This window comes from Schistocerca piceifrons, chromosome 1 (assembly GCF_021461385.2).
Source record: "Schistocerca piceifrons isolate TAMUIC-IGC-003096 chromosome 1, iqSchPice1.1, whole genome shotgun sequence".
In the NCBI taxonomy this organism is placed as follows: domain Eukaryota; kingdom Metazoa; phylum Arthropoda; class Insecta; order Orthoptera; family Acrididae; genus Schistocerca; species Schistocerca piceifrons.
Window position 1 is genome coordinate 288,095,638 of NC_060138.1, and position 12,291 is coordinate 288,107,928.

The 12,291-nt window shown below is 42.1% G+C and overlaps 1 protein-coding gene and 1 non-coding gene across 2 annotated transcripts in view; one reads left to right on the top strand and one right to left on the bottom strand.

The window, feature by feature from the left end:
* LOC124799851 (serine proteinase stubble) overlaps nucleotides 1-12,291 on the top strand; it is a 711,707-nt gene that overhangs the window by 503,601 nt on the left and 195,815 nt on the right. The window lies entirely within an intron of this gene.
* On the bottom strand, nucleotides 4,788-4,869 carry Trnas-cga. Its single transcript has one exon. It is a non-coding gene; the product is annotated as a tRNA-Ser (tRNA).

A 12,291-nucleotide genomic window follows, 5' to 3' on the forward strand; every position in this document is an offset into this window, starting at 1 on the left:
TACAGTCTTAAAGAATGGAAAAGCTGCTGTCAAAAATAAATACATAACTCACTCACTTTTTTATTGTAGGAGTGAGACTTGAACCATGGATCACTTTTCAGCCTTTCGCCTCTAGTCAGCACTGTAACAGTAGTTTAATATACATACATATTCCATTTTTTAAGGATAGCATTCACAGTCTGTGCACTACTGCGTTTTTCTGAAATTATAAAAAATTGCTGCAGGTAAAGTAAGGCATTTCCAAAACATGAATAACTGTTCCAACGTATTGCATTATCATTTCCCTAGAAACAAATATTATATTGAAATTTAAAAGTGCTGCAGTCGAGGAAACCAAGTCAGTATTGTATTCAGTAGTGTGCCTCCTTCATATCAAAACACTACACGTCAATGATCAGTAAGTAAAACGAAATTAAGTAAAAATAGTATAAAAACCGGTTACAACTTAAGTAGATTTAGCAGAGGTTGAAAATACCGATTCAGTTGTAAATTTCTTTATTTTCACACGACCGGTTTCGGACTGTTATAAACCCATCCTCAGGTGTCGTAGCTGTGGTCCCCGAGCGCCGCGTGTTCCAGGCGCGATTTGTTGCCTATGAGCGCAGAACAGGAGCAGCGAGGGAGAAATAATAATAAATGGAAATACGCACTGATTAGAAAAAAGACTCATTTAAACTAACACTAAAAACTTCCGAATAACGTTAATAATTACCCGAACAGCTTTTGGTCCGGGTTAAACAATTTACAAATTTAGGCACTAAAAATTTTACTTAGTACCGTTCTACCTGTTAAAACAGCAACCTTTTCCAACATGATTTCTGGTGTTATTTTATGAATGAAAGCGCACATTAGATGCAGTAATTTGTCTCCGCTCTGTTACAATCATTAAAACTGATATTAAATTCTGAACGCTAAACGGGTGTAGAGTCATTTAAGCAATATATATACAGGGTGGCCAGAAACAGTCTGAAAAGCTCGTAAGGGTACTGCTGAAGAGTTTCTGCTGAGAAATAATTCTTGAGAAAAAATTCAATACGTTGTGCCGTTTCCAGGTTAATTAGCGTTGAAGTTAGTCACTCGTGCCGCTGCGTAAACACATTCAAGCGGCCCTGCAGGTACAATGAGTTTTAATTGTTCTCATAGCATAGATAATAGCACACAAGACTGCTTAGCCTTTGGCTCTGGTTCCATCCTTACTACCGTCCCCGTGCCCAGTTTTGCGTATCGCTCTCTTGTTCGGTTTTACAAAAACCAAACGAAGAACACATGCTGAGACACCGTCACTGGCAGGCCGCTTGAATTTGAGCGGGAAGCTACCTAACTAGCTAATTACAATGCTAATTAACTCGGGAACAGCGCAACTTAACGAATTTTTTCTTAACAGTTACTCAGAAAAATCTACCTTGCAACATCCTTATCTGCTATTCAGACTGTTTCTGACCACCCTTAATATACACTTTGTAGTTTCTGTAGCAACGACTATGCTCCTTAAACAGTATTTCAGTACATCGGCGGCTTACACACTGAAGTGGTAAAAGTCATGAGATACCTCGTAATATCTCAGACCTGCTTTTGCCAGCCCTCGTACAACGTCTCGACGTGTCATGGACACAACAAGTCGTTGAAAGGCCCTGCAGAAGTATTGAGCCATACTACCTGTAGAGACATCCATAATTCAAAAATGGCTCTAAGCACTATGGGACGGTCATCAGTCCCCTAGACTTAGAACTACTTAAACATAACTAACCGAAGGACGTCACACACATCCATGCCCGAGGCAGGATTCGAACCTGCGAGCGTAGCAGCCGCACGGTTCCGGGCTGAAGCCCCTGAACCGCTCGGCCACAGCTGCCGGCCCGTCCGCAACTGTGAAAGTGTTGCCGGTGCAGGATTTTTGTGCACGAACTTAACCTCTCGACTATATCCCGTAAATGTTCTATGGGATTCATGTCGAGCGGTCTGGGTGGCCAAATCATTCGCTCGAATTGTCCAGAATGTCTTCAAACCAGTCGCGAACAACAGAGTCCCAGTGAGAGACATGTCATCCATAAAAATTCTATCGTCGAGTGGCAACAAATGGTTTCCAAGTAGCCAAACATAACCATTTCCAGTCAATGATCCGTTCAATTGGACCAGAGTATACAGTCCATTACAAACACAGCCCACACCATTATGGAGTCACCACCAGCTTGCACAGTTTCTTGTTGACAACCTGGGTCCACGATTTCGTGTGGTCTGCACTACACTCGAACCCTGTCGTCATCTCTTACCAAATGAAATCGGGACTCGTCTGACCAGGCCACGGTTTTCCTAGTTTTCCTATCATCTACGGTCCAAACGATATGGTCACTAACCCAGGAAGGCGCTGCAGGATATGTCGTGCCGGTAGCGAATGTACTCGCGTCGGTCGTCTGCTGTGGTATTTGTCTGTTAGCACTGACACCTCTACGCAAACGCTGCTGCCGTCGGTCGTTAAGTGAAGGCCATCGGTCACTGTGTTGTACATGGTGAAAGGCAATGCATGAAACTTGGTGTTCTCGGCACACTTGAAAGTGTGGATCTCGGAATATTGAATTCCCGAATTATTTTCGAAACGGAATGTCACATGCGTCTAGCTCCAACTTCCATTCCACGTTCTTACCCTATTAATGACGGCTCCATCAATGCACTGTCCTTTTACATCTTGTGTACACCATCTACATAGGTGCATATCGCTACCCCATGGCTATCGTCACCTCAATGTAAGTTTGAGCACAAGTACGGACTAGAAGGGAAGTCAGGCGTGCCCTTCCAAAAGAACCGTCCCGGCATCACGTAAAACCTACATCTGGATGGCCAGACGAGTTTTTGAAACGCTTTCCTGCTGAATACGACATTATGACTGTGCCACCTCTGTCTGTTTTTCTCGGCTCTAGAAGACTAGGCCCATTATATACAGAACATTACAAAGAAAAGAAACCGCGTTGCTCCTGCAATAAACAGGATCTATGTCTGAAGACTCATATATAACAATTCCTCACCTGTATCTTCAGTAATAGATGTGTAATTTCCCTAAGCAAGCACTAATTTTAATTTTGTTACCCAGTTTTGTTGAATAAAATCTGAAAAATGCATACATGTATTCTTTACCATAAAATAACGCTTCCTTTCTTAGTAAATAGCTTTCATTGAAGTAGGCCAACGGTATTTCTTATGAAAAGTAGCATATGAGATTCGTACGAGGGTTGTCCAGAAAGTAAGTTCCAATCTGTCGCTAAATGGAAACCACAGTGAAAATCAAAAACATTTTGTTTGCAAGAGTTAGCTACACTTTCCAGATACTTCTCTACTTAGTCGCCGCTCCGACTTAGACATTTGTCGGAGCGTTAAACCAAATTCCCAACACCATCGTCATGGAAGGCAGCCCCCTGTGTCTTCCAACAATTCTCTACACTGGTCTGTAGCGCGTAGCTTGCGCCCAAGTGTTGTCTTCGTATCCAGCGTTTCATGTGAACAGAGATGATACCCAGGACGAGCCAATTACGGCTGTGTTGTGGGTGATCGAACATTTCCCATCGAAAAGGCTGCGGGAGCGTCTTCACTGCCCCTGCAGATTGCAGCTGAGAATTGCCTTGAAGAAGGAAGTGCGTGGCAGTTGTGTTAGGTGGGCTGCATTCACTAAGGCAAAGCCTCTTAGCGGGCCCTCGTACTTGGCGGGAAACATCTTTGTTTTAGGCACCTTTACTCGCTCACAGTGCGCTCACAACTGAAAAGAGCGTCTTGATGCGATCGACCGTCATACTAGAGACACTACCCAACACATCTGTGCAAAGCTTCGTCGGGTTTTCACTGTGGTGTCCATTTTGGGACCGATCGGAACTTGCTTTCTGGACAACGATCGTGTTTCGGGGAAGATACGGTAAAAAAAGTGCCCACTCAGAAATGATGCGGTGAACATAATTAGCGCCAATACTGTGAAAGAGAAGGCAACAATGTTTTGCATTCACATCTAGCACACTGAAATTATGCATTTTTTCTTGGTTATTTTAAGGAAGAAGAAATGTTAGAGTTTAATATCCCATCGTAATCGAACATCGAGATTGTTGGAGCAACAGATAAGTTTGATAAAGGGGAGTGGAGAAGAAGAGGGAGGCAGCTGTAAGTTGTTTTGAAGGAATCATTTCAGGATTCGTATGCGAAGACTTACCGAAATCGTAGAAGAACTAAAACAGAATACCAATACTGGAATTTGAACGCCTCTCCGGTATCACAACCTGTTCTCCATCTAGCTGGGTAAAACAATTTTTCAAAATCATTGACAATGCTGATGCTTGCAACCGTAGATTACATTAAAACAATTTTCACAGGCTGCTTATGGTGCGCTAGTTCGGTTACAGTAAATATTATCGATACTTCCTACACATTTACTGCTAAGTGATCGGTAGCAGGTCTTATAATGCTGGAGTTGGTAGTATGAGCTTATTATTGATACGTAGGAAACCGCAAAGATTTTTTAGTATGCAAATACGATTACGGCAAACTTTATCATCTCGTGAATGCTCTAATTTTTACCTTCTTTAAATCCTCGCTGCGTTACTAGTTAATTCTATGGTGAGCTACATTAAGTATTTTACAATTCTGAGTTATTTAACAGATTTTGAAGCTGGATTACGAACGTCCAATATGTTGTGTTACGTTTTCGATATTTCTAATTGATTTACAACTACAACAGAATGTACCACCACGTACAATGTTTGGATTATGTAATAGACGTGGAGTCGTGTCCCTTATAACGTGTGAAAAATATTCGCTGCGGACAGGATTCGAACCTGTGCGGGGAGACCCCATTGGATTTCGAGTCCAACTCCTTAACCACTCGGACACCGCAGCTACCACCTCTCCGTACCAACTAATGCCATAGAACGAAGGGGTATTATGTGCGGCGATCAATAACCGGTTTTCTAGCGGAAATATTCTGCAACAAGTCTGTGGTGAGGTGCCACGGTAAAGTAACTGACGTCTACGGCCACTCCACTGCTATGGCTTCGGTACATCTCGGTGAAATTGTAAATGAAGTTAGTTAAATTTCAAAAGTGGACCCACCGTTCTTCGTTTTAGCAACAAATAGCAGCGAGAATTTGCTAACAGGAATTACAGTTATCTAGATACACTGTGGCATACGAATGTTGATACTGGAGAGCCTTGATCTTATAAACCTTATGGAAGATCGTCAGTCGCTTCGGGTACACAAATGCACAATGAAATATAACACTGCCTGAAGTTTAAATAACTTGGCCCCCTAGAGAGCCTGAGCCATTAACTGAAACTGATCTTTTCTCTCACCGGCACATCAGCTTTTAAGCTGTTCATCAAGGAGAGAATGTGGACGTTTCTTTTGCTGTTTTCTTGCGAATTTCATCGATGTTAATGCCGGACATTACATAATCTATCCCCTCGTTCTATACTCGATCGTTTATCACTGCAGTGTGGTGAATTTTGTTGACCTTCACATACATTTAACTTCCAGTCACATGACTCACTCGTGCTGGTATGACTAAGATAAAATTCAGCGAAGTACATGGCTAGCATATCGTGTGATGGATAAGAGTCTCCACAATTCTTTTTAAAAAAATTTCTATTTTCTTGGTTGCCTTTTTTTTTCAAATAGTAACTACTGCTTCACCGACACTAGGCATCGGACATAGTGTGTGATATTTCTGCAGTGCTGCAGAAGTCCCAATAACTATACACCTATTGGTCGACTTTCCTTCTAAAATTTTAATACAATGAGCCTAAATTCTCGTAAAATATTTAAAAATCAACCACGTTTCGTCGTTCAGCGGCCCGATTCTTCCTAATGGACCAATAAACTCTGGCGGGTTTGAATCAAAATCGGAGGTTGCTTTCCAATTGAAGCTCCCCAGCGAACAGCGCACCAAAATGTAGTTTCAGCAGGGGCGAGCGTGAGCCTGTAGCACCCACACCAGTACCTGACCTTGGGTGTTGAGGCGCGGCATCAAACCCTCTATGAGGAAACAGTTCCGAATATGCCTATTAGGAACCACCTGTCCGCGGAGATGATTTCACCCGTGCATCCTCGTCTCTCGCTATGACCAGCTTCTTTCCACACGTCTTACCGCCCCCCTCCCCCCCGTATTACCATCATTGGTATTTCATCAGCAGTCATTAACATTTTGGCCGGCCGGGCTGGCCGAGCGGTTCTAGGCGCTACAGTCTCGAACCGCGCGACCGCTACGGTCGCAGGTTCGAATCCTGCCTCTGGCATGGATGTGTGTGATGTCCTTAGGTTAGTTAGGTTTAAGTAGTTCTAAGTTCTAGGGGACCTCAGAAGTTAAGTCCCATAGAGCTCAGAGCCATTAACATTTTGGTTCATGCATAAATTTGTTATAAGTATAGAGTTTCTTAGGAACTGTTTTCTCACCAGCATAATTTCGTTTTATATTTTTGTCAACTGTAAATCGAGCTTAGTGTCAACATTATCACATGTGGTAAGCTGCATGGTATTGTAGGTGTTACTGTGGGCGTTATGTTTCGTTTACCACATATTAAAAGTTGCGGTTTTTCGAGGTGATTGAGTGTCTTGATTTCAGATATGTCTGACTTTCCTGTAGTCCTACTGGCTGATGACAGAAATATGCGTGTCCTAGGTGTTGAATTTAACTCAAGTCATCGTATTTCATACATTTTTAATTTGTACTGTACTGTTCTTTTGAAAACCAAATTATATGACAAGATCGCTGTGTTAACATAGTTCTTGGATTACTAGTTTCGGCAATGTGTATTGCCATCCTGAGATCCATAAAACCATGCAGTGGTAGTTACATCATACAATGCTTGCACCACTCTGTCGCATTATAACTGTACAACATTCATAAACAATTCATAAAAATTGTCATTTCTTGATTTTTTATGAATATTGTGCAGTCATCATGTGGCAGAGTGGTGTAATCATTGCACGATGTAACTACCACCTGCACGGTCTTAGATTTTAAATGGCTAACGAAACTAGTAATCGAGTATTTCTGTTAACGTAGCGATCTTGACAAATAAATTGGTTTTTCTCCTGCACTGAATGATCATGTCACGTATCCATAACATTTTTCTTTCTTGTACTTCGGTGTGTGAACTAATGTTTCTACGTGTGATAATCTGCACATGCTCTCTTAAAGGAATATTTTGAAGTATAATTTGTTGGGATGGTGTTGCGGGAAGGAAGCTGCCGAGTTAAAAAATCAGGCCCTTCTGATCTACTCGTATGAAAATTGGATATTCGAAAGTTTGGTGCAACCCCTAACTTCAAATAACTCCAGCCGCCACTGCTAGACAGTCACCAACAAAGTACACATTATCATAGTTTTCGATGCTCTTTGTAAAGAACGAATCGAGTTGCCTCTCTCATGTGCCCTTGCCGCTGGCTATCACACTTATAAACAAAGTAAATCTATCCTGTTACCGATTATTTTAATCCATTCTGCTGCTTCGCAACTCAGCATTTCTTTATAAATTATACAGTACAGCAATCATTCGTCTTTTTTTCAGGTTTTATTTGGCAAATCCAGATTTCGGCTAGTGCCTAGCAATATTCAAAGACTGACGCCCAAACAACAGGGGACTGGCATGCATTGAAACTAGAAAATAGTGCATTCATAATTGCTAGGCACTAGCCGAAATCTGGATTTGCCAAATAAAATCTGAAAAAAACAAGAAAACAAAAAAAACGGACGACTAATTGCTGCGCTGTATAATTTATAAATCAGATCACAGTTGCTGAGTGCACACACGTTCCTAATGGAAGGTAACCTAATCAGAATTCCTTTCTACGTGACATTTATACTGCAGTTATGAGATGAGCAGCTGTGGTCATCAGCGAAAAAGATCAGGTGCCAAAGAGTATTAGTGTTCTGAATTGACCATGACAAGCTATACATAAAGCAAAATGTTAAACTGTGACAGACAGTATATTGACTTGAGCATTTAGTTTCGATAGGTATTGGCTGTGGTGTGGTTCTTTAGGCTCTTGTTTGGAAACCGAATGACAACCTCTGGCCGGCCGTTGTGACCGAGCGATTCTAGGCGCTTCGGTCCGGAGCCGCGCTGCTGCTACGGTCGCAGGTTCGAATCCTGCCTCGGGCATGGATGTATGTCATGTCCTTAGGTTAGTTAGGTTTAGTAGTTCTAAGTTCTAGCTGACTGATGACCTCAGATGTTAAGTCCCATAGTGCTCAGAGCCATTTGATACACTTGCGACTTCTGGTAACCTCAAAGCCAATAATCGCTCGGACTGAGGTCTGGGGTCCTGGGAGACCAAGCATGACGAAAGTGGCGGCTGATCACACGATCATCATCAAACGACGCGCATCTGTCGGACATTTTGTGATCTTTGCTTTTTTTTGTTCTAATAAAACCCCATGTCATTCCAAGCATGTGTGCCAATTTTTACCTCTCTATCTACATTATTCCGGGGTTTATTAAGTTTTCAAATTTATACTGACTTTTTGATCGCCCAGTACATTTAACTTCCAGTCACATGACTCACTCGTGCTTGTATGACCACGATAAAATTCAGCGAAGTACATGGCCAGCATATCGCGTGATGGAGAAGAATCTCCACAATTCTTTTTAAAATTTTATTCCTACTTTCTTGGTTGCCTTTTTTTTCAAATAGTAACTACTGGTTCACCGACACTAGGCATCAGACAAAGTGTGTGATATTTCTGCAGTGCTGCAGAAGTCCCAATAACTATACACTTATTGGTCGGCTTTTCTTCTAATCTTTTAATATAATGAGCCTAAGAATTCCCGTAAAATATGTAAAAATCAACCACGTTCCGTCGTTCAACGTCCCGATGCTTCCTAATGGACCAATAAACTCTGGCGAGTTCGAATCAAAACCGGAGGTTGCTTTCCTATTGCAGCTCCCCAGCGAACAGCGTACCACATTGTCGTTTCAGCAGAGGCGAACCAGCTCGCACGCCAGTACCTGTCCTTGGGTGTTGAGGCGCGGTATCAAACCCTCTATGAGGAAACAGTTCCGAACGCGCCTATTAGGAACCACCTGTCTGCGGAGATGATTTCACCTGTGCGTTCTCGTCTCTCGCAATGACCAGTTTCTTTCCACACACAAGGTTACGCCTTACCGCCCAGCCTTACCCCCCCCCCCCCCCCCCCAGCGTTACCATCATTGGTATTTCATCATCAGTCATTAACATTTTGGTTCATACATAAATTTGTTGCAAGTATAGAGTTTCTGAGGAACTGTTTTCTCATCAGCATCATTTCGTTTTATATTTTTGTCAACTATAAATCAAGCTTAGTGTCAACATTATCAGACGTGGTAAGCGACATGGTATTGTTGGTGTTCCTGTGGGCGTTATGTTTCGTTTACCACATATTAAAAGTTTTGCAGTTTTTCGAGCTGATTGAGTGTTTTGGTTTCAGATATCGTTGACTTTCCTGTAGACCTATTGGGTGATGACAGAAATATGCGTGTCCTAGGTGTTGGATTTAACTAAAGTCATCGTATTTCATACATTTTTAATTTGTACTGTAGTCTTCTTTTGAAAACCAATTTATTTGACAAGATCGCTGTGTTAACATTGGATTACTAGTTTCGGCAATGTGTATTGCCATCCTCAGATCCATAAAATCATGCACTAGTAGTTACATCATACAATGCTTGCACCACTCTGTAACATTGGAACTGTAGAACGTTCATAAACAATCCATAAAAATTGTTATTTCTCGATTTTTTATGAATATTGTGTAGTCATCATGTGACGGAGTGGTGCAAGCATTGTACGATGTAACTACACCTGCACGGTCTTAGATTCTGAGGATGCCATTACATGGTAACGAAACTAGTAATCCAGTATTTGTGTTAACGTAGCGATCTAGGCAAACAAATTGATTTTCTAAAGAAGACTATAACACAAAATTATAGATCACCTCCTGCACTGAGTGATCATGTCACGTAATCATAACAGTTTTCTTTCTTGTAATTTGGTGTGTGAACTTAAGATTCTACGTGGATAATCTACACACGCTCTCTTAAAGGGGTATTTTGAAGTATAATTTGTTGGGATGGCGTTACGGGAAGGAAGCTGCCGAGTTAAAAAATTAGGCCCTTCTGATCTACTCGTATGAAAATTGGATATTCGAAAGTTTGGTGCAACACCCAGCTTCAAATAACTCCAGCCGCCACTGCTAGACAGTCAGCAACGAAGTATGCATTATCTTAGATTTCGATGCTCTTTGTAATGAACGATTCAAGTTCCCTCTCTCAGATGTCCTTGCCGCTGCTTATCACACTTATAACAAAGTACATCCGTCCTGTTACCGGTTATTTTAACCCATTCTGCTACTTCGCAACTCAGCATTCCTTTATAAATTATACAGTACAGCAATCATTCGTCTTTTTTTCCAGGTTTTATTTGGCAAATCCAGATTTCGGCTAGTGCCTAGCAGTATTCAAAGACTGCCGCCTGGACAACAGGGAACTGACATGCATTGAGAATGGAAAATAGTGCATTCATAATGGCTAGGCACTAGACGGAATCTGGATTTGCCAAATAAAACCTGCAAAAAAAAAAAGGCCGACTGATTGCTGCGCTGTATAATTTGTAAATGATCACAGTCTCTGAGTGCACCCACGTTCCTAATGGAAGGTAACCTGATCAACATTCCTTTCTTCGTGACATTTATACAGCAGGTTATCATAGCGGGACTGACACGAGATGAGCAGCTGTGGTCATCAGTCAAAAATAGCAGGTGCCGAAGAGTGTTAGTGTTCCGAATTGACCATGACAAGCTACACATAAAGCAAAACGTTAATCTGTGACAGACAGTATATGGACTTGAGCATTTAGTTTCGATAGGTATTGGCTGTGGTGTGATTCTGTAGGCTCTTGTTTGGAAACCGAAAAACAACCTCTGGCCGGCCGCTGTGGCCGAGCGATTCTAGGCTCTTCAGTCTGGAACCGCGCTGCTACTACGGTCACGGGTTCGAATCCTGCCTCGGGCATGGATGTGTGTTATGTCCTTAAGTTAGTTAGGTTTAAGTACTTCTATGTCTAGGCGACTGATGACGTCAGATGTTAAATCCCATAGTGCTTAGAGCCACTTGAACTTGAACTTGACAACCTCTGGCAGCAGAGGTGGCGTGCGATGCGCTAGCCTTGACCGTCTGGATGAATTTCCTTTATTGCACCGGAGCCCCCTCTCCAATATCACCTTCCAGTGGAAGCCTAGGCCAGCTACGTTGCGTGCTTAGGGAAAACCCGTTATTAGGATTTCCGCAACACAAGACGCTAATATGACAGAGAAAACGATTTACAACCCGAACTCTAATAGCCCCCTACGCCATCTGGTACGACCTGCTCTTTTTGCTTGAGCCCACGTTCTCCACTACTGTGTTGGTAGTTCCTTCTACTCTGTGGAACACCTTCGTGACGGCAGTTCTTCAGCTGCGCCCAGCAGCAAGAGACAACAGTCTACTTACTTTAAAGGTTGTACTACTTCTATCTGATGGTTTTAACAGTACCCAATCGTAAAATAATATTGCTCGAGAAATTTACTACGAGGACTATGTAAACGCAGGACAATAATGCCAATAGCTCTTATTCACGCAGAGCTTCTCCGGGAGTCGTTTGAATGACTTTTCAGTCACAAATACCTTGCTAAAACAGAGTATTAGTTCACAGTGTTCTGAAAACAAAGGTAATCGAGCTGTAACCGACAAACAAATAGGTTTCGGGATTGTGGCCCCGGATGAGAACGTAGCGCTACACATTGAAAAAAAATTTACAAGCTTAAGACTACTGTAGCAAGGCCTTCATCATCAGTGGCACTGCTGAATAAATAGCAGTTGGTTTTCCGTCCATGTCAGATGAGCTAAATTCTCAAACGTACGACAGCTACTCGTCGTTGAGTTCACGAATTAAAAATGTTGACTGCTGGGAATCACAACGTGTGTGCAGAATCTTCTAGAGGCTCCTCTAACAGTGCGTGCATAAACTCGGCCGACATCTTTCCACTCTGTCGTTTCGCGAATACAAGGAGAACCCCTTGCCGTATCCAGTATTCAGTGTTTTTAATTCCCTAAGGCGAAGGTGGCGACAGATTTCGAGTGTTGTAGGATTCAAACTCAATTGACGCGGCTTGAAGATCCAAAAGCTTTTATTAAAGAAATGCCTGAGGAAAGAGAATTAATCAGAAAATATATTTACGTTTACAAGAGACTTGACTAGGGAAGCATTATTATCTTACTTGTTCAACGTCGTCTCTATAATTTAA